Source organism: Hemiscyllium ocellatum, chromosome 14 (assembly GCF_020745735.1).
Source record: "Hemiscyllium ocellatum isolate sHemOce1 chromosome 14, sHemOce1.pat.X.cur, whole genome shotgun sequence".
Lineage (NCBI taxonomy): Eukaryota > Metazoa > Chordata > Chondrichthyes > Orectolobiformes > Hemiscylliidae > Hemiscyllium > Hemiscyllium ocellatum.
In genome coordinates, this window is record NC_083414.1 from 83,597,319 (window position 1) to 83,617,784 (window position 20,466).

The 20,466-nt window shown below is 44.0% G+C and overlaps 1 long non-coding RNA gene across 3 annotated transcripts in view; it reads left to right on the top strand.

Annotated features, from left to right (window-relative positions):
- Window positions 1–20,466, top strand: part of LOC132822431 (uncharacterized) — a 569,944-nt gene that overhangs the window by 168,912 nt on the left and 380,566 nt on the right. Inside the window, exon 3 of one of the 3 annotated variants that reach the window (XR_009645438.1) lies at window positions 16,903–16,975. The exons of 1 other annotated variant lie outside the window; for it this stretch is intronic. This is a non-coding gene — a long non-coding RNA (uncharacterized LOC132822431). Of the gene's footprint in view, window positions 1–13,222; window positions 13,294–16,902; window positions 16,976–20,466 lie in introns of those variants that run through there. One more of the 3 variants, XR_009645440.1, reaches the window with a different exon arrangement.

The window sequence follows — 20,466 nt, forward strand, 5'->3', positions numbered from 1 at the left end:
TATAGTATGGCGACCAAAACTGCACACAATACTCCAGATGAGGCCGCACCAGAGTCTTATACAACTGCAACATGACCTCAGGACTCCGGAACTCAATTCCTCTGCCAATAAAGCCCAGTACACCATATGCCTTCCTCACAGCACTATTTACCTGGGTGGCAACTTTCAGAGATCTGTGTACATGGACACCAAGATCCCTCTGCTCATCCACACTACCAAGTAGCCTACCATTAGCCCAGTAATCCATCATCTTGTTATTCCTACCAAAGTGAACGACTTCGCACTTAGCTACATTGAATTCCATTTGCCACATTTCCGCCCAGCTCTGCAACTTATCTATATCCCGCTGTAACCTACCACTTCCTTCCTCACTATCCACAACTCCACCGACTTTCGTGTCATCCGCAAACTTGCTTACCCAGCTTTCAAGTCCTTCCTCTAGATCATTTATAAAGATAACAAAAAGCAATGGTCCCAAAACAGATCCTTGTGGTACACCGCTAGTAACTGCGCTCCAAGATGAAGATAATCCATCAACTACTACCCTCTGTCTCCTTCCAGCCAGCCAATTCCTAATCCAAACCTCTAATGTATCCTCAATGCCATACCTCCGAAGTTTTAGCATTAGCCTACCATGGGGAACCTTATCGAACGCCTTACTAAAATCCATATACACAACATCTACTGCTTTACCCTCATCCACTTCCTTGGTCACCTTCTCAAAGAAGGCACAAATGATGTCGGGAAGAAGAGGAGGAACATACTACAGCGGGACTTCAGAGAACAAGGAAGAAGGCTGAAAAGCAGGACGTCCAAGGTGGTTATCTCCGGTTTGCTTCCAGTTCCTAGGGCTGGTGTGGCCAGAAACAGGGATATAATGGACTTGAACGTGTGGCTGGGGAGCTGCTGCAGGAAGCAAGGATTTAAATTCTTGGATCACTGGGGTATATTTTGCGGGAAGCATAAATTCTACAAGAGAGACGATTTGCACCATCATAGGTTATGGACCAGCATTCTGGCTGGCAGGTCTGCTACTGTAACTCAGCTATGTTTAAACTAAGAAGCGGGGGTTGGGGGGGGGTTTGTGGGGAGGGGACAAACTGGATGTTTAAGAAGGAAATTGGAGGGAAAGTTAGAACAAGGAAAGTCAAGAAAGTCAACTTTATCAATGAGGCAGGAAACTCAGAAAGAGATCCTGCTGTAAGGTTGAGTGAAATAGGAGTTGATGGGAAGGGTCAGGGCAGTAACAAATTAAAAATACCATATATGAATGTATGAAGCATTAGAAATAAGATGGATGAGCTTGAGGCTCTTTTGGAAATTTACAGATACGGTATTGTGGGGATAACTGAGACGTGGCTTCAACTGGACAGGGCTTGGGAAATTAACACTCAAGTCTACATGTGCTATTGCCAGGACAGAATGACGGGCAGAGGGGGTGGGCTGGCCATGTTGGTAAGGGATGATATGCAGTCCCTTGCACGGGGGGACATAGAATGAGGGGATGTAGAGTCAGTGTGGATTGAGCTCAGAAATACTAAGGGGAAAAATACCCTCTTGCGAGTTATCTACACGCCCCCAAACAGGAGTCTGGATGTCGGAAGTAAGTTAAATCACGAGCTGAAATTGGCCTGTCGCAAATATGTTGCTAGATAAGTTATGGGGGATATCAACATCAGGTAGACTGGGAGAATCAGGATGGTATTGAACTGCAAGAAAGAGACTTTATGGAGTGCCTCAGAGATGGATTCTTAGAACGGCTGGTGCTGGAGCCGACCTGGGAGAAGGCAATTCTGGATCTGGTATTGTGTAACGAACCAGAATTGGTCAGGGACCTCGAAGTGAAGGAGCCATTGGGAAGTAGTGACCATAATACAATCTGCAATTTGAGAGGGAGAGGGAGAGGGTACAATCGGAAGTGATAATTTTTCAGTTTAATAAAGGGACCTATTGAGCTATGAGGGAGGAGCAGGCCAAAGTTCAATGGTGCAATACCTTAGCAGGGATGACAGTGGAGGAACAATGGCGGATATTTCTGTGCATAATGCAGAAGTTGCAGTTCATTCCAAAAAGGAAGAAAGATCCTAGGAGGAGGCTTGGGTGGCTGTGGCTGACGAGGTAAGTTAAGAATCATATAAAGTTAAAAGAGAAAAAGTATAACATAGCAAAGATAAATGGGAAAACGGGGGACTGGAAAGAGCAACAGAGGATTACCAAGAAGGAAATACGCAGAGAACAAAATAGGTACTAATTTAAGATGGCTAATCATATAAAGGAGGATAGTAAACGTTTTTTTTAGTTATGTGAAAGGCAAAAAAATGGCTAAGTCTAAAATTGGGCCCTTGAAGACAGAAAGAGGGGAAATATTACGGGGAACAAAGAAATGGCAGAATAATTGAATTGGTACTTCAGATCTGTGTTCACTGGGGAAGACATAAGCAATCTCCCTGAGAGAACAGTGGCCGAAGAACCTGAACTGAAGGGAATTTATATTTGCCAGGAATTGGTGTTGGATAGACTGTTAGGTCGGAAGGTTGATAAGTCCCCGGGGCCTGATGGTTTACATCCCAGGGTACTGAAGGACGTGGCTCGAGAAATCGTGGATGCGTTGGTGATTATTTTCCAGAGATCGATAGATTCAGGATCGTTTCCTGAGGATTGGAGGGTGGCTAAGGTTGTGCCACTTTTTAATAAAGGTGGGAGAGAGAAAGCAGGAAATTATAGACCAGTTAGCCTGACCTCAGTCGTGGGAAAGATGTTGGAGTCTACTATAAAGGATGAAATTACGACACATCTGCATAGTAGTAACAGGATAGGAGAGTCAGCATGGATTTATGAAGGGGAAATCATGCTTGACTAATCTTCTGGAATTTTTTGAGGATGTAACTCTGAAGATGGACGAGGGAGATCCAGTAGATGTAGTGTACCTGGACTTTCAGAAACCTTTTGATAAAGTCCCACATAGGAGGTTAGTGAGCACACTTAGGGTGCATGGTATTGGGGGCAAAGTACTAACTTGGATTGAAAGTTGATTGGCTGATAGGAAACAAAGAGTAGTGATAAACGGCTCCATTTCAGAATATCAGGCAGTGACCAGGGGGGTCCCACAGGGATCAGAACTGGGACCGCAGCATTTTACAATATATGTTAATGATATAGAAGATGGTATTAGCAATAACATTAACAAATTTGCAGATGATACTCAGCTGGGTGGCAGGGTGAAATGTGATGAGGATATTAGGAGATTACAGGGTGACCTGGACAAGTTAGGTGAGTGGTCAGATGCATGGCAGATGCAGTTTAATGTGAATAAATGTATGGTTATCCACTTTGGTGGCAAGAACAGGAAGGCAGATTGCTATCTAAAAGGAATCAATTTAGGCAGTACAGAAAGATCTGGGTGTTCTTGTACACCAGTCAATGATGGTATGCATGCAGGTTCAGCAGGTAGTGAAGAAGGCGAATAGCATGCTGGCCTTCATGTCAAGAGGGATTGAGTATAGAAGCAAAGACGTTCTTCTGCAGCTGTACAGGGCCCTGGTGAGACCACACCTGGAGTACTGTGTGCAATTCTGGTCTCCAAATTTGGGAAAAGACATTCTGGCTATTGACGGAGTGCAGCGTAGGTTGATGAGGTCAATTCCTGAGATGGCGGGTTACCTTACACTGAAAGACTGGAGCGACTGGGCTTGTATACCCTTGAGTTTAGAAGACTGAGAGGGGATTTGATGGAGACATATAAGATTATTAAAGAATTGGACACTCGAGGCAGAAAACATGTTTCTGCTGATGGGTGAGTGCTTTAGCAGAGGACACAGCTTAAAAATATGGGGTAGACCATTTATGACAGAGATGAGGAGAAACTTCTTCACCCAGAGAGTAGTGGCTGTGTGGAATGCTCTGCCTCAGAGGGCAGTGGAGGTCCAGTCTTTGGATTCATTTAAGAAAGAGTTGGAGAGAGCTCTCAGCGATTATGGAATCAAGGGTTATTGAGATAAGGCAGGAACAGGATGTTGATTAAGGATGATCAGCCATGATCATATTAAATGGTAGTGCAGGCTCGAAGGGCAGATTAGCCTACACCCGCACCTATTGTCTATTGTCTATTTATGCTAACCAATTAATGTTACCGCACTTGAGCAACCGATCTGATCAAAGCTCCGCAGTCCTGCCACATTCAGTCATAAATGGTGATGGATGATTAAACAAATGACTGGAGGAAAGGGATCTACAAACATCCCCATCCTAGATAATGGAACAGACCTTCATATCAGTGTAAAAGACAAGGATGTAGTATCTGTGCCATCCTCAGCCAGAGGTGTTGAGTCGATGATCCACCTCACTCTCGCCATGATGCCCACAGAACCACAGTTGCCAGTCTTTAATCAATCTGATTCGCTGAACATGACATGAAGAAACAGCCAATGGGACCTGACCCCATTCCTGCGATCAGACTGAAGACTTGTGCTGCACAACAAGCCGTGTCCTTGGGGAAGCTGCTTCATTCCAGCTCCATCTCTGACATCTCCCTGGCAATGTGGACAATTACACAGCTATGTCCGGTCCCCTAAGAGGGGAATAATTACAATCTGACCGATTACCATTCCCTCGGGACAGTCACGATAGTCATGTTGGTGGGAGTTCTTTTTGACAGAGCTGTCAAGCAGCACAGAAATAACTAGCTCAGTGTTGTCTCTGATATGCCCCCATGTAGAGATGGGGCTGTTATGGAAATGTCATTGGATTACTAATCCAGATCAGGCTAATGGTCTGGCAGCGGGTGGATGTTTAAAATAATTAATAAAATATTAAGATGCAAAATCTGGTGTCAGTAATATGACCTTGAAGCCAATATCGATTGTAAACATGAATTTGCTTCCCCAATGGACTTTCAGGAAGTGAATCTCCCGTGCTTTCCTGGTCTGTCCTAAACATGACTCCAGACACACCGATATATGATAAACGTTTCAATGGTCTCTGAGTCGGCCAAGCAAAATAATCTATTGTTTCAAACTGCTCCAAGCTCTTAAAGGATAAAACGAGACAGAGCACCCGGCACCAGCCTCGGTAACGGAAAAAGGAACGGTAAACACAATCCTGTCGATATTGCAGACACGTTCTTTCTAACATCTGAGAGTTTGTGACAACTTTCCCACAGACTACACAGAAACACCGGTAAAGGAGGAGGTTGTAAAACACATTGAGCCTCCCCCATGCTAGGTCATGTTCAAACATCTCCTCAATGCACTTATCCCACACTATGAATATACCCATTAATGTGAGTAACCTTGGAGAGCTATAAAATAGGAAATGCAGTACTCCCTTTGGTCCATCAAGTTTGCTACCCAATTCAGCCTAACGATGGCTGGCCGTTTATTTCCACACCGTACTCCTGCTCTCCCACCATCCCTTTCCTGTCTCTAAATCCTTATTTATATACAGTGTCTTGGCTACCAGGTGTGAGCGAATTCCCCAGTGTCACCAGTGCCTGAGTGCAGACATTTATTCTCATCTCAATGCAGAATGTCCTGCCTGTATCTAATACTTTGGCCCCTTGTTTTAGACATACCAGTCAGGGGAATTATCATTCCTGCTTCCAATCTGTCTCACCCTGTCCGAGTGTTATATATGTTACTGAGATCTCCACTCATTTTCCTAAAGCCCATGGAATACAGGCCCAGTTGCCCCAAACTCTGCTCCCACAACAATCCTGTCATCCCAGAGATCAGTCTGGCCATCCTTCACTGCATTCCCTCAATGTCAGATTTGTCCTTTATTAGGTAAGGAGACCAAAACTGCACACAATACTGCACAATGTTCGAGATGGGGTCCCAACAAGGTCCTGTACAGCTCCAGTAAGAGACCCTTTTTGCTGGACTCAAATCCACCTGAAATGAAGGTCAATGCACCAGTTACCTTCCTAACTACTTTCTGTTCCTGCAATATTATTTTCAGTGACTGGTGTACAGGGAGATTCAGATCATTTTCCATATTACAACTCCCCCCTTGGAGGGTCTGTGTACACTGGTCAACTGACCTCTGGGTTGAGACCTCACTGTGCAGCAGGGACCTTGGAGGACCGCTCAGAAGGAAACAAAAAAAGGAATATACTTCGCTTTGTAGATCAACATGGTTCAAACATAGGCTGCCAATCGCTTGTTCCCACCAAAGGGCACACCGTCACCTCTACCCACCTTACTCTCCATCTGCAACGTATTTGCCCATTCACTCCACTTGTCTCAGTCACCTGGAGCTTTTCTTACAACCTCCTCACCCTCTCACAATCCCACATCCTTTAGTGCTGTTAGAAGGCTGGGATTTAATACCCACAGCCAAATGCTTAATGAGTTTTGTGAACAGTGGGGCCCGAACACCGATCCCTGCGATACCTCAGTAACCTTCCTGTGTTCATTTTATTTTTCTGATTTATTTATTTCGTGAATCTGGGTGTCACTGGCTGGGCCGGCATTTATTGCCCATCCCTAGTCGCCCTTGAGCAGGTGGTGATGATCTGCCTTGTTGGGTTGCTGCAGTCCACCTATCCCTCAATGCCATTTGGGAGGGAATCCCAGGATTCTGACCCAGTTGCAGTGAAGGGAAGGTGATATATTTCCAAATCAAGATGGTGAATGGCTTGGAGGGGAACCTGAAGATGGTGGTGTTCCCATACATCTGCTGCCCTTGTCCTTTTGGATAGACGTGGTCGTGAGTTGGGAAGAGGGTGTCTGAGGATCTTTGGTGGACCATTTCAGCGCAGATTGTAAAACACTGCTGCTGCTGAGCGTTGATGGTGGAGTATTGTGGATGAAACGACACTCAAACTGGCTGTTATGCCCAGAATGGTATCAAGCTTCTTGAGTGTTGTTGGGTCTGCAATCATCCAGGAAAATAGGGAGTACTCTATCACACTTCTGACTTATGCATTGTAGATAATGGACAGGCTTTTGGAAGTCAGGATGTGAGTTACTCGCCGCAGTATTCCTTGCTTCTCACCTGCTCTTGTCGTTATTGTGTTTATTTGGGCGAGTCCAGTGAGTTTCTGAGCAATGATTATCCCCCAGGATTTTGATACTGGGGGATTCAGTGATGGTAGCACCATTGAATGCCATGGGGCAGGTTAGATTGTATTTTAGTGGTGATGGTCACCGTCTGGCATTTGTGTGGCCTGAATATTACTTGCCACTTGTCAGCCTGGATACTGTCCAAACCTTGTCTCATTTGGACATGGATTACTTCAGTTCTGAGGAGCCACAAATGTTGCTGAACATCGTGATATCATTGGCGAACATCCCCACTTCTGACATTATAATAGAGGCAAGCCATTGATGAAGCAGACCTGAAGATGCTTCGGCCTAAGCCGCTGCTCTAGTGATTCCTATAAACTTGTCCTCGAGCTGAGTTGACTGACCTTCATCAGCCATGACCATCTTCCTATGTGTCAGGTACGATTCTAACGAGCGGGGAGTTTAACCCGGATACCCATTGATTCCAGTTTTGCTAAGGTCACTTGATGCCACACTTGGTCGAAGGCAGCTTTGATTTAAAGCCCTGTCACTCTCACCCCACCTCTGGAATTCAGCGCTTTTGTCCATGTTTGTGGGAATGAGGTCAGAAGCTGAGCGGCTCTGGTAGAGTCCAAACTGGCGTCATTGACCAGGGTATTGCTGAGCAGGTGCTGCTTAAAAGCACTAACACCTTCCATGATAGATAGTAGACTGATGGGGTGGTAATTGGCCGGATTGGATTTGTTCTGCTCTTTATGTATAGCAGATACTTGGGTACTTTTCCATACAATCGGGTAAATGTCGTTGTTGTAACTGTATGGCAACTGCTTGGCTAGGGAAGTGGCAAGTTCTAGAGCACATGTTTTCAGTGCTATTGCCAGAATGTAGTCAGGGTATGTACCCTTTGAAGTATCCAGTGTCTACAACCGTTTCTGGATATTGCATGGATTAAATGGAATTGCTGATGACTGGTAACTGAATTACAGAGGACCACTGAAGGAGGCCAAGATGGATCATGCGCTCAGCATTTCTTACTGAAGATTGTTGAGTATGCATCAACCTTATCTTTTGCAATGAAGAGCTAGGATATTGCATCATTAATGATGGAGATATTTGTGGAATCTCCTTCTCCAATGACTTGTTTAATTGTCCCTATCATTTCTCCACGAGATGTGGAAGAACTGCAGAACTGAGATCTGATCCGTTGCTTTTGGGATCACATAGCTCTGTCTCTTACATACTGATTATGCTGTTTGGCCACATGTTATCCTGTTTGGTGGTTTCGTCAGGTTGTCACCTCATTTTCAGGAATGGCTGGTGCTGCTCCTGCACACTCCATTGAATCAGAGTCTATTTTCTGGCTTGATAGTAATTGTTGCAAGGGGGATATGCCAGGCCATGAGATTGTGCGGGAGTCCAATTCTGCTGCTATTGACGACTCACAACACCATATGAAAACACAGGATTGAACTGCTAGATCTGTTCGAAGTTTGTCCCATTTAGTACAGTGATAGTGCCACCCAATATGATGGAAGCTATTCTCAATGTGAAGGTGTGACTTTGTCTCCATAGTGACTATGCGATGGTCACTCTTACAGATACTGTCATGGAGAGATACTTCTGCAACTGGCAGATTAGGACGAATGAAATCAAATATGTCTCGTTAGTTCCTTCACCAACTGCGGCAGACCCAGTCTAGCAGTTATGTTCTTTAGAACCCGACCAGTTCGATCTGTAATGCTGCAGCTGAGCCACACTTGGTGGTGGACATTGAAATCCCCCACCCAGAGTACAACTTTGTGTCCTTGCCACGCTCAGGGCTTCCTCCAAGTGTTGGTCAGCATGGAGGAGTACTGATACATCAGTTAAGAGAGACTGGTACATGGTAATCAGCAGGAGGTTTTCTTTCCCATGTGTAAACTAACGCCATGAGACTTCATGGGATACAGAGTCACTGTTGACGACTCCCAGAGCGATTCCCTTCCAATTGTATCCCACTCCGCCATCACTTCTGTTGTATCTGTTACTAATTCTAATAACTACTAATAATTACTAATTCAAAGTTTGTGAGAAGATTTATAGCTCGGGTGCCTGTTGTTGTGGTTCTATTCGCCGAGCTGGGAATTTGTGTTGCAGATGTTTCATCCCCTTTCTAGGTGACATCGTCAGTGCTAGGGAGCCTCCTGTGAAGCGCTTCTGTGATGTTTCCTCCGGCATTTGTAATGGTTTGTCTCTGCCGCTTCTGGTTGTCAGTTCCAGCTGTCCGCTGCAGTGGCTGGTATATTGGGTCCAGGTCGATGTGCTCATTGATTGTGTCTGTGGATGAGTGCCATGCCTCTAGGAATTCCCTGGCTGTTCTCTGTCTGTTCTGCTGGTGAGACAGGAGATATCCGGGAAGGTGATGGGTTGTCTGGGATATAGTCATACTCACAGAATCATATCTTACAGACAATGTCAGGCTGTTGTTTGACGAGCCTATTTATTTCTATTTACTTCTTCCTGCCAGCTATCCCATTCTGGAAACATGGTCATATATTCGCCCCAATTTACTCAGATTTTATTTTGCAAACTAGCTTTACCAAAACTTTCCTGAAAATCCAAGTACTTGTCTCCCAGAACGTTTCTCAAACATAATCCCCATTTCATAAATCCGTGTTACCGTTGTCTGTGACCATTATTTTCAGTCCCAATAATTTCTCCTAAATCTTTTATTTACTATGTTCTATGCTTCATGTACTCGAACCCTTTTGCCACACCCGACTTGGTTTTCCTCGTATTGTTTGAAAGTTCTGTGAAGACAGACCTGAAGTAGCTGTTTCATTGTTCTGCCATTTCCGTTACCCATTCTCCATTCTCTGGTTTCAGATTGTAAGGAAGCTGCACTTGTTTTCTCATACTTCTCACATTGACATGATTTGACGAGCTATTACAGTTCACTCTTATAAACTTTGTGAATATACTCTTCAGAAACCCATCAATTCCTGCCTTTTGCTCCTCAATAATTTACCTTCCACACCATATACTCACAGGAGCATAGACCAACAGAAATACAGCACAACCTATATTAGTCCCACTTTGAAACAACAGGCCCATAGCAGGAAATGTTATGACACTTCCAAGTGCTCGTCCAAGTACTTTTTGATGGTTATGAGGCTACCTGTGATACCTCCGCTCTCAGGAAGTGAATTCCAGACCCTAACAGCTTCTGGGCAATGAACAAACCACAAATTCTCTCTAATTCTCAAACCCTTCACTTTAAAAGTGTTCTCGCTTGTTCTCAACTCTCTGACTAAAAGGAACAGCTGCTGTTTATCCACCCACGTCCATGCTTTTCATAATCGTTGCCTTCTGAATCACATCCCCCTCAGCCTTCTCTGCTCCAATGTAAACAACCCGAGCTTATCCAGTTTCTCTCCATAGCGAAGTGCTCCATCCCAGGGAACATCCTGGTGAATCTCCTCTGCATACCATCCAGTACAACCATACCCTTCCTTTTAAGTGGCTTCCAGAGCTACATACAGTACTCCATCTTGGCCTAACCAATGCTGTGTATATTTCTTATAATCTACACCCCGATTGATTAACGCTACATCCAAGGTCCAGTTCTTAGCTAGTCCATTACCCTGCTCAGTCCCATTCAGTGATGTGTGGAGAAGAACGAACTGAGCTTCCCAATGTGCCATTCATTGATTACTCCCCTGTCTGGTTCCTTCTTCCACTGTGCATCACCTCATATTTATCAGGGTTACGTTCCATCTGCCATTGATCTGACCATCTGACCATTCCATCTGTAACTTTCTGTAACATAAGACCTTTCTCCTCATTGCCAATCAACCTGGCAAACACAAACTTGCTTATCACAATCCCCACCCCTTTCACCCAACCCCTTCATTCACATCTGCACCATTTATGAAAACCACAAATAATAAGGGACACAGCACTTATCCCTGTGGTACACCAGGGGACACTGGTCTCCAGTCACACAAACAGCCTTATCCCACCACCCTCTGACCCCTGACACTAAGAAGCTTTTCGTTGTAACTTGTCACGTTATCCTTGATTCCATGAGATTTTACTTTATTTTAAAGTTTCCCATATGGGACTTTGCCAAAGGACTTGCTGCAATACTAAATAAGCGACCTCCTCAAACTAATTCAATCAAATTCATTAGATTTGACTTCCTTCTGATAAAATCATGATGATTATCCCTGATCCGATCTTGCTTCTCTGATTGGAGTTCAATTTTACCCTTCTGTGTTTTCTCCAGTAGTTTCCTTAACTGTGAATTAATACTCGTTCAACTATACTTCCCTGGTCTATCTCTACCACCCATACTGTGAAGTTATAAATCACACAACACCAGGTTATAATCCAACAGGTTTAACTGGAAGCACATTAGCTATTGGAGCGTCGCTCCTTCATCAGATGATTGTGGAGGACACAACTGTAAGGCACAGAATTTATAGCAAACATTTACAGTGTGATGTAACTGAAATTATACATTGAAAATTACCTTGACCATGTATTGAGTCTTTCATCTGTTCGAATACCATGATAGTTTCACTTCTTTCGTGTGTAAATCAAAAACAACTTTTTTTTAAAAAAAAGTTGCTTCCTCAGGTTAAATGTAACAATTGGTGTTAGCTAGACAATATGTCGAAGGTGTTAGCGCTCTGTCTATGCCATGATGTTTAGATGATTCTAATCTAAAAAGTGAGATAACAGAGTTTTACATTAATTCATGCAGTTATTGAGCAAAGTATAATGTACTCTGCAATTACAAATTCACCCCACAAAATATATGTGTGCTTGTGGATCTTTGTGTCAGTCTGTTTGTGTGTCTGTCTGGGTTGGAGGTTGTGAGTGTGAGAGAGAGTGTATATGTGTGTAGTGAGTGTAGAGTGCCTTAAGTCTGTGAGGGGTGTAGGTGTGAGTGTGGGAGTGTGTGTGTGTGTGTGTGTGTGTGTGTGTCTGGGCTGGGGGGTTGTGTGTGTCTGTGAGAGAGAGGGTATATGTGTGCGCATGAGTGTAGAGGGGCCTATGTCTCTGAGAGGATGCATGAGTGAGTGTGGGAGGGTATGTGTCTTTAAGAGTGTATGTGCCTTCCGTGTGTATATATGTATATAGGAGTGGCTCTGTGTTTGTGTAGTGTGTGTGTGTGTAGACGTGTATATAGTGCAATAGTCGTCACCTGTAGTATGACATGAACCTAAGGTGCCGGTTGAGGCCCTCGTTATAGATATGGAACTTAACTATCAGCCTCTGCTCGGCCACTTTTCCCTGTTGCCTGTCCCGAAGTTCGGCTTGGAGGATGGTCAACTGAAGGTCTGAGGTCAAATGCCCTGGACCACTGAAGTGTTACCCAACTGCGAGGCAACACTCCTGTCTGTTGATTGTTGTGCGGTGACAATTCATCCATTGCCGTGGCCTTTGTTCGGTTTCCCCAATATGCCATGATTCAGGGCATACTTGCCTGCTACGTATATGATACACAACGTTGGCTGAGTCTCATGAGAACCTGCCACGTACATAGTGGGAGGTATCCCCATGTGTAATGGTGGTATCCATCTCCGCACTCTGACACATCTTGCAGCGCCTACCTTGACAGGGTTGTATGGAATTGTCCTGAGAGACGCGCAATGTGCTCTGAACAATGATCTGTTTGAGGTTTGGCGGTTGTTTAATGGCAAGCAGTGGAGGTATGGGAAGGTCTTGTCGGGGTGCTCATCCTCATTGATATTGAGTTGCAGGTCACCAAGTACATGGTGCAGTTTTTCAGCTCCTGGGAAGTACTGAACAACGAAGGGTACCCTGTCGGTTGCAGCACATGTCTATCTCCTAAGGAAGTCATTGTGGTACTTTGCTGGGGCCACCGACAGGGTACCCTTCGTTGTTCGGTACTTCCCAGGAGCTGAAAAACTATGCCATGTTCTTCGTGACCTGCAACACATTATCAATGAGGTTGAGCACCTCGCCAAGACCTTCCCCACACCTCCACTACTTCCATTTAAACAACCGCCAAACCTCAAACAGATCATTGTTCGTAGCAAGCTGCCCAGCTCTCAGGACAACTTCATACAACCCTGTCACGGTAGGCGCTGCGAAACGTGTCAGAGTGTGGACATGGGTATTACCATTACATTTGAGGACACCTCCCACTATGTACGTGGCAGGTACTCATGTGACTCAGCCAACATTGTCTATCTTATACGTTGCAGGCAAGGGCGCCCGGAGGCATGGTACATTGGGGAAACCGAGCAAAGGCTACGACAAAGGATGAATGGGCACCACACAACAATCAACAGACAGAAGTGTTGTCTCCCAATTGGGGACACTTCTGTGGTACAGGACATTCGACCTCGGACCTTCGGGTGACCATCCTCCAAGGCAGACTTCGGGACAGGCAATAGCGAAAAGTGGCCAAAAAGGGGCTGATAGCTAAGTTCAGTACCCATAGTGAGGGCCTCAACCGGGTCCTTGGGTTCATCATACTACAGGTGACCACCATTGCACTATACACACACACACACACACACACACACACACACACACACACAGTCACTCCTGTACACACACATACACTTGGACACACATATACACAAACACGCACACTGACACTCGCACACAACCTTACAGACACACACACTCCCATACTCACACATGGATGCTCTCAGAGACTTAGACCACTCTACACTCATGCAGGCACATATACCCTGTCTCTCACAGACACTCGCAAACCCCCACCCCAGACACACACACACTCCCACGCTCACACATGCACCCCCTCACAGACTTAAAACACCCTACATCACTACACACACATATCCACTCCCTCTCATACTCACAACCCCCAACCAAGACAAAAACACCACACACAGACAGACAAAGACCCACATGCACACAAATATTTTGTGGGGTGAATTTGTACTTGCAGAGTTGCATTGTACTTTGCTCAAAAACTGCAGGAATACAGTAAAACTCTGTTATTTGACGATTTAGGTTAGAATCGATCTAAAAGCATGGCATAGACAGAGAACACAGCGCGCTAACACCTTCGACATATTGTGTAACTAACCCAATTGTTGCAGTTAACCTGAGAATGCAACTTTTAAAAAATGATTTTTTGATTTACACACGGAAGAAGCTAAACTATCATGGTATTCGAACAGATGAAAGACTCAACAGACAATCAAGGTAATTTTTAATGTGCAGCTTCAGTTACATCATACTGTAATTTTTTGCTATAAATTCTGTGCCTAACAATTTTGTCCTCCACAATCACCTGATGAAGGAGTGGCGCTCCGAAAGCTAGTGTGCTTCCAATTAAACCTGTTGGACTATAACCTGGTGTTGTGTGATTTTTAACTTTGGACACCCCAGTCCAACACCAGCATTTCCAAATCATGATTACTGTGAAGTGGGACCGTATTAATCGTTCTCCAGCACTCTGGCACCTCCCCAATGGTCAGATTCTAAATAAAATTAATGTTAGAGGCCATCTCGCCACGTTATTCATGCTCTTCGCAAGCATTATTGTGAGATTTTCTCTAGATCTCCCGTTATGCATGTTGAGTAGAGAAGGACAATGATTTTAAACAATGCTGTGTATTACCCTAGAGAGCTGAGACTGCTCTAAACTGGATGGGAACCTTTCAGCAAAGGGTAAAAAGTGAGGTCTGCAGATGCTGGAGATCACAACTGAAAATGTATTGCTGGTTAAAGCACAGCAGGTTAGGCAGCATCCAAGGAATAGGAAATTCGACGTTTCGGGCATAAGCCTTCTTGATGAAGGGCTTATGCCCGAAACGTAGAATTTTCTATTTCTTGGATGCTGCCTAACCTGCTGTGCTTTAACCAGCAACACATTTTCAGCGGGAACCTTTCAGCAGCCTGGTAATGTTTTTGCTGCCTCTGTACAGGATCTTAGTGAGATGACGTTGGAGTAGTGTGTAAAGAATTTTTCTACTCAATGAAGAAAGTGTATTGTTATATTGGAAGGAGCTCAGAGATAGTTCCCTCAACTGATTCCTGCAAAAAAAAGGTGTCTTAGGATGGAGAGTTATCAGGAAAGTGGAACCGAGGCCGCGATAACATCAGCCATGATTGTATTCAATGGCGGAGCAGGTTTGAGGGGTTGGATGCCTGACTGATGCTCCTCGTCCATAATCAGCCTTTCGAACGTGTTACGCAGTATAGAGGGAGGACTGTCTATCAAACAGGAAGCAGGCTCTCTAGTTAAGTCAGTCTTAATCAGTTTGTCAGAACGTCACCAGTGGAGTCACACAGTGACCAGTGCGGGGGCCTCAACTATTTACAATCTACATCAATGATCAGGAGGTTGGAACAGATATCCAGATACTGCGTTTGGTGATGTCGCTTGGATAAGCAAGAGATTAAATTATCAATAGAGGGTGGAGTGTCTGCAAATAGATACAGAAAGTTAAAGACAATGGATAATAATCTGGCAGGTGCAATACAACATAATATAACCTGTAATTTCATTTACAGGAATAATGGAAGGCAGTATGTTACTGAAATGGAGAGGGATTACAGGACTTCGTGATACTGTGTACTGGGGGGTTCACTCAGACCCGTTCAGACATGGAAGGTTTTTCTCCATCCCTGATGGTCTGCTCATTGACAATCCGAGTGACCCCATTGCTCTCTGTACACATGGAATACTTTTGATGTGGTTGTTTGGTGGTAGGGATGGTGTTTTGAAAGTGTAGTAAGGGGATGGCCTTTATCCAAGATACAATTATTCCTTTCTATATGGAGACCCGTAGACGATGGGAATGGCTGCCTGCTTCTGAATGAAGGAACTATGGCTGCTTTCAGGACAGGGGTATTCACCAACATAATATACTGTACATGGACACACTGTAACATTAATAGATTGAGAGCTCCTTCAGTTCCTCTACCTCTCCCCATGTAATGGCTACTCTACAGATACCATGTACACCTTCGGGAATCTCACTATACTGGGAAAATAAGGATACACCTGGCAGCTTCCCGCTGAGGGAGAAGCAATGTATTGATCTCATCCACCATATACATCCTCCATCGCCGAATGGTGACATTGATGTTGAGATACTGGGAGAAGACGGAGCTGTTATCGACTCCGGCCTGGAAAGTTTCGGATCACAGAAGCTGAATGAAACCCTGACCCTAATAGCCACCGGCAGCACCGTCTTCCCCCTGGCGTGAAGCTGCAGGTCATGTTGAAGAAGGTGACACCGCTCTGTGACCAGATCCGTGTTCAGTCCAGATCCCCTCACTATCTGCTCCTGGGTTAAGTGTAACTTGGGAAGCTGTTCCTGGAAAACCTGGAATGGATACAACAGATCCCTTTCCCTACACACACTCACTCCGTGGTTTCAGAGCTTCCCCTGTCTGCAGCCTCTGCTCCATTTGGTGTTCATGTTACACACCCAGATGCTGTTACCACAGTCCCCATGCTCCATCCAAAGTTGGGTCACCAAATCCTCCGGTCTCCCTGAATGTCTGAGGCAGCTCACAGCACAACCTCCAGCAAACCATCCCCAGCACCTCAGCAACAGGAGTCAGTCAGAAACCCCTCGGCTACAAATATTGTGGACCAGACCAGATCCCCGAAAAAATATTTTAAGAAGGCCACTTAGACCCAAACCATTCCCTTTTTGAAAGAGAGATGTGAAGTGCGTTTTCCAGATATGTTGTGACTGGTCAAAACACTCGACATTAAGCCAAATATAATCTATTCAAATGCTTTAGTTAAAATACAATCAAAGAAAATTTTGGGATAGCTTATATGTTGGTACACTTACACAAACAATAGATACCGTACCTTCTTGGTATACACTGCTTGGCACAAAGATCAATTCAAATACAGATTCTTACATGCAGTTTTTTGATCTAGGAAAAATCAACATCAACACCCATCTCAGAGAGAAAAGCAGCTGGGATCTCCAACAGCTTCTGAATGCTGCAGCCAAAAACAAAACGAGAAACCCTCGTCTGCGAGAGCTGGCCACTGCCCTTCCATTGTTACCACCGTTTTAATAAAACCTAAAGGCCTCCTCAGTTATTTACTTAAACTGTTTTCAGACAGCAGTTCTGCACCTCTGCCTTTAAAACCTCTCTTAAAAAAAAACAAGAGAAAATAACCTTTTTATAGTGATAGTATCCTCACAACTCCACTTTTAATAAAATGATCTGTCAATATACAAAGATGGATTCATTTCAGACCTCCTAATCTTCCTCTACTAGTAGCAGATAGAAAGGATAGTGAGAAAGGTGTTTGGTATGCTTTCCCTTATTGGTCATAGTATTGAGTACAGGAGTTGGGATGTCATATTGCGGCTGGACAGGACATTGGTTAGGCCACTGTTGGAATATTGCGGGCAATTCTGGTCTCCTTCCTATCGAAAAGATGTTGTGAAACCTGAAAAGGTTTAGAAAAGATTTACAAGAATGTTGCCAGGACTAGAGGATTTGAGCTACAGGGAGAGGCTGAACAGGCTGGAGCTAATTTCCATGGAGAGTCGGAGGCTGAGGGGTGACCTTATAAATATTCACTAAATTATGAGGGGCATGGATAGGATAAATAGGCAAAATCTTTCCCTGGGGTCGGGAGTCCAGAACTAGAGGGCACAGGTTTAGGGTGAGAGGGGAAAGATATCAAAGAGACCTAAGGGGCAACCTTTTTCATGCAGAGGGTGATACGTGTATGGAATGAGCTGCCAAAGGATTTGGTGGAGGCTGATACAATTTAAGAGGCATTTGGATAGGTATATGAATAGGAAGTGTTTGGAGGGATATGGGCCGGGTGCTGGCAGGTGGGACGAGATTGGGTTGGGATATCTGGGGGCATGGACGGGTTGGACTGAAGCGTCTGCTTCCATGCTGTACATCTCTATGATGTACAGCATCTCACAACGAGATTCGATTTCAATCATTTTACTCCTGCCACAAAATGCCTTTGTCTTTCTTCATCCACGTCTCCAGAATGTGTCAAAACTTAGTTTTCTCGCCCTGTCACCTGTATAATTACAAATTGAATGGCAGCAATAATAAATTCAATCGAAACAGACTGGTATTTTTTCACCTGAATGCCCCCAAAGTTTTAAGGGGTCACGATCAGTGATAAAGATTTATCTCATGTATGTTATTCGCAATTTAAATGCTGAAATGTTGGAACGCCAACATCAAGCTCAAGGCCTCCTTCCCCATTGTGGAATAAATCTGTTGATGTTTGCCCTGGACACTCCAACCACACGTTATATAATGGAGCACTCCTCATCTCTCCAATAGTCCCTCTGAATGACTTAACTCCTCATGTCTCAGCATAAAAGAATTACATACTTCTGTACCTCTTAATGCTATAACCTCTTTACCTGCTACTCCTGGCCTATGCCGGTAACCTTACTTTCACAGGTATATGTTTTAAGAAGATCTCGCTCATTCTTCACAATCTCTCACAGAAACCAAACTTTGCTTTCTGAACTCAATCATCATCATCAGCCATTTCAGTTTCTAATCTTGCCATTGTTACTCTCTGCTCTTCCCCATGAGTTCTCACGACTGCAGGAAGTGAATTGTTGAACTTCTCCAAAATAAGAATCTCTGTAAGAGTGCCATAGCCTTTGCTCTGTTTTTAATACCAATACCCACCTTTCAAAATTACTTTGTTTGGTTCTTTCAAATTCAATGTACGCTTAACGAGGGAGTTTTTTTTAGATTCCAGAAACGCTGTCTGTAGCTTCTGGCACAAGCTCATATGCCCTTCAAATGGCTTTCTTCACCTCCTCACAGTGGCCAGATACCTCCACTGATCGGGATGCAAATACCTACCAGCTCTGTGTGCATCAACTAAATCCACACGGTCACTGATCACTGCATTTGTTTAGCCACTTTCTCAAATGGAATTAAAAAGTCTCCCCCCTTCCTTCTAATCAAATTTAGACAATGCCTGGGCATATTTAAACAGAACCCCATCAGGCTTTTGGCTACTAAAGGATTGCTCATCCTCACTATCCTCCTCATCCAACCAACCGTCTGCCTTCATCTCCACCTTCTATGTCAACTTTCCTAATTACTAACTTTTGAAGTTGAAAATCTCTGGTTTTCTTCTCTCTCTTTCTCTCTTTCTTCTTCATTTCCTTTTCTTTTATTTCTACTTCTCATTTTAATTTAAATGGTTTCAATTCCTTCTCATGTTCAAGGCACCTCATTTCAAATTGAATTCGAGCCATTTCCAAAGAGTTTGATGGCGGTTCCACCAAATGTAATTGCCGAGCTATAGCTGTAATTATCTCTCATTTTCTCACAGGCAAACACAACCCCAACTCCAGCTTGTCTGTCAATTCCTACAGCTTTACCTTCATTCTCTTTTATAAACCCCCCAACTTCACTTCGTCCACACCCAGAGAACTCTCAGTGACTGAAAGAATCTTTATACACAAAACACTTTTTAAACCAACCGAATTCAACATCCGCAACAACTACTATATGTGACTTTTGAACCCACTAGTCTCTGTTGCATACTCTCCAGTGTCTGCATGAGAGTATTCTGGATGCTCTGGTTTCCTCCCACAATCTAAAGATGTGCATATCAGGTGAATTGGCCATGCTAAATTGTTTGTGGTTTTCAGGGATGTGGGGTTTAGATGCCTTAGTTGGGGAAAATGTGTACTAATAGGGTAAAGGAATGTTTCTGGGTAGGTCACTCCTCGGAGGGTAGGGTGAACTTGTTGGGTCAAAGGCCTGTTTGCACATTGTGGGGATTGTAATTGTAAACCCAATTTGGTATTATCAATTTAGAACCAGACAAGAAACCCCAGTTTGCTATAGACCAACCAGACTGCATCAAACTATTTCAAGGAAGTCGCTTGGATGCCAACATTTTCTTATTTTAAAGGCAGATGCGAAGTGGGAGTTCCAGATATGATGCTACTAGCCAAACCACTCACCATTAATTAAAACACAATATATTTAAACACTGTAATGAAAATCCATACAAAATGAAGAGGATTTGAGAATAACTTAACTCTTGGAAGCCTTAACCGAACAATGGATACAAAACCGTCTACAAATGAACTGTTCCAATATACTAGCATCACCTAAACACACCCCATGGTAACAAGGAGCATTCAGACATGCAGTTCTCCAATCCAGGAGGAAAGGGCATCAAGTGAAGCTTCAGAGAGAATAGCAGCTCCGGATAATTTACTAAAACTTCCAACCCTTCTGGGACACAAGCACCTGGTGACTTACAGCTATAAGGAAAAAACTAGAAAGCCTGGTCTATGCGAGCTGGCCATTGTTACTACTATTTATTAAAAACCCAAAAACCCTAAAAGTTATTTACTTGAGATGTTTACAGTATGCAGTTTGGACTTTAAGATCTCTTGTTAAAAAAATAAAATAACCATTTTAAAAAAGTGACAGCATTGTCAGACAATTTAGATGCCTGGTCCTTTAC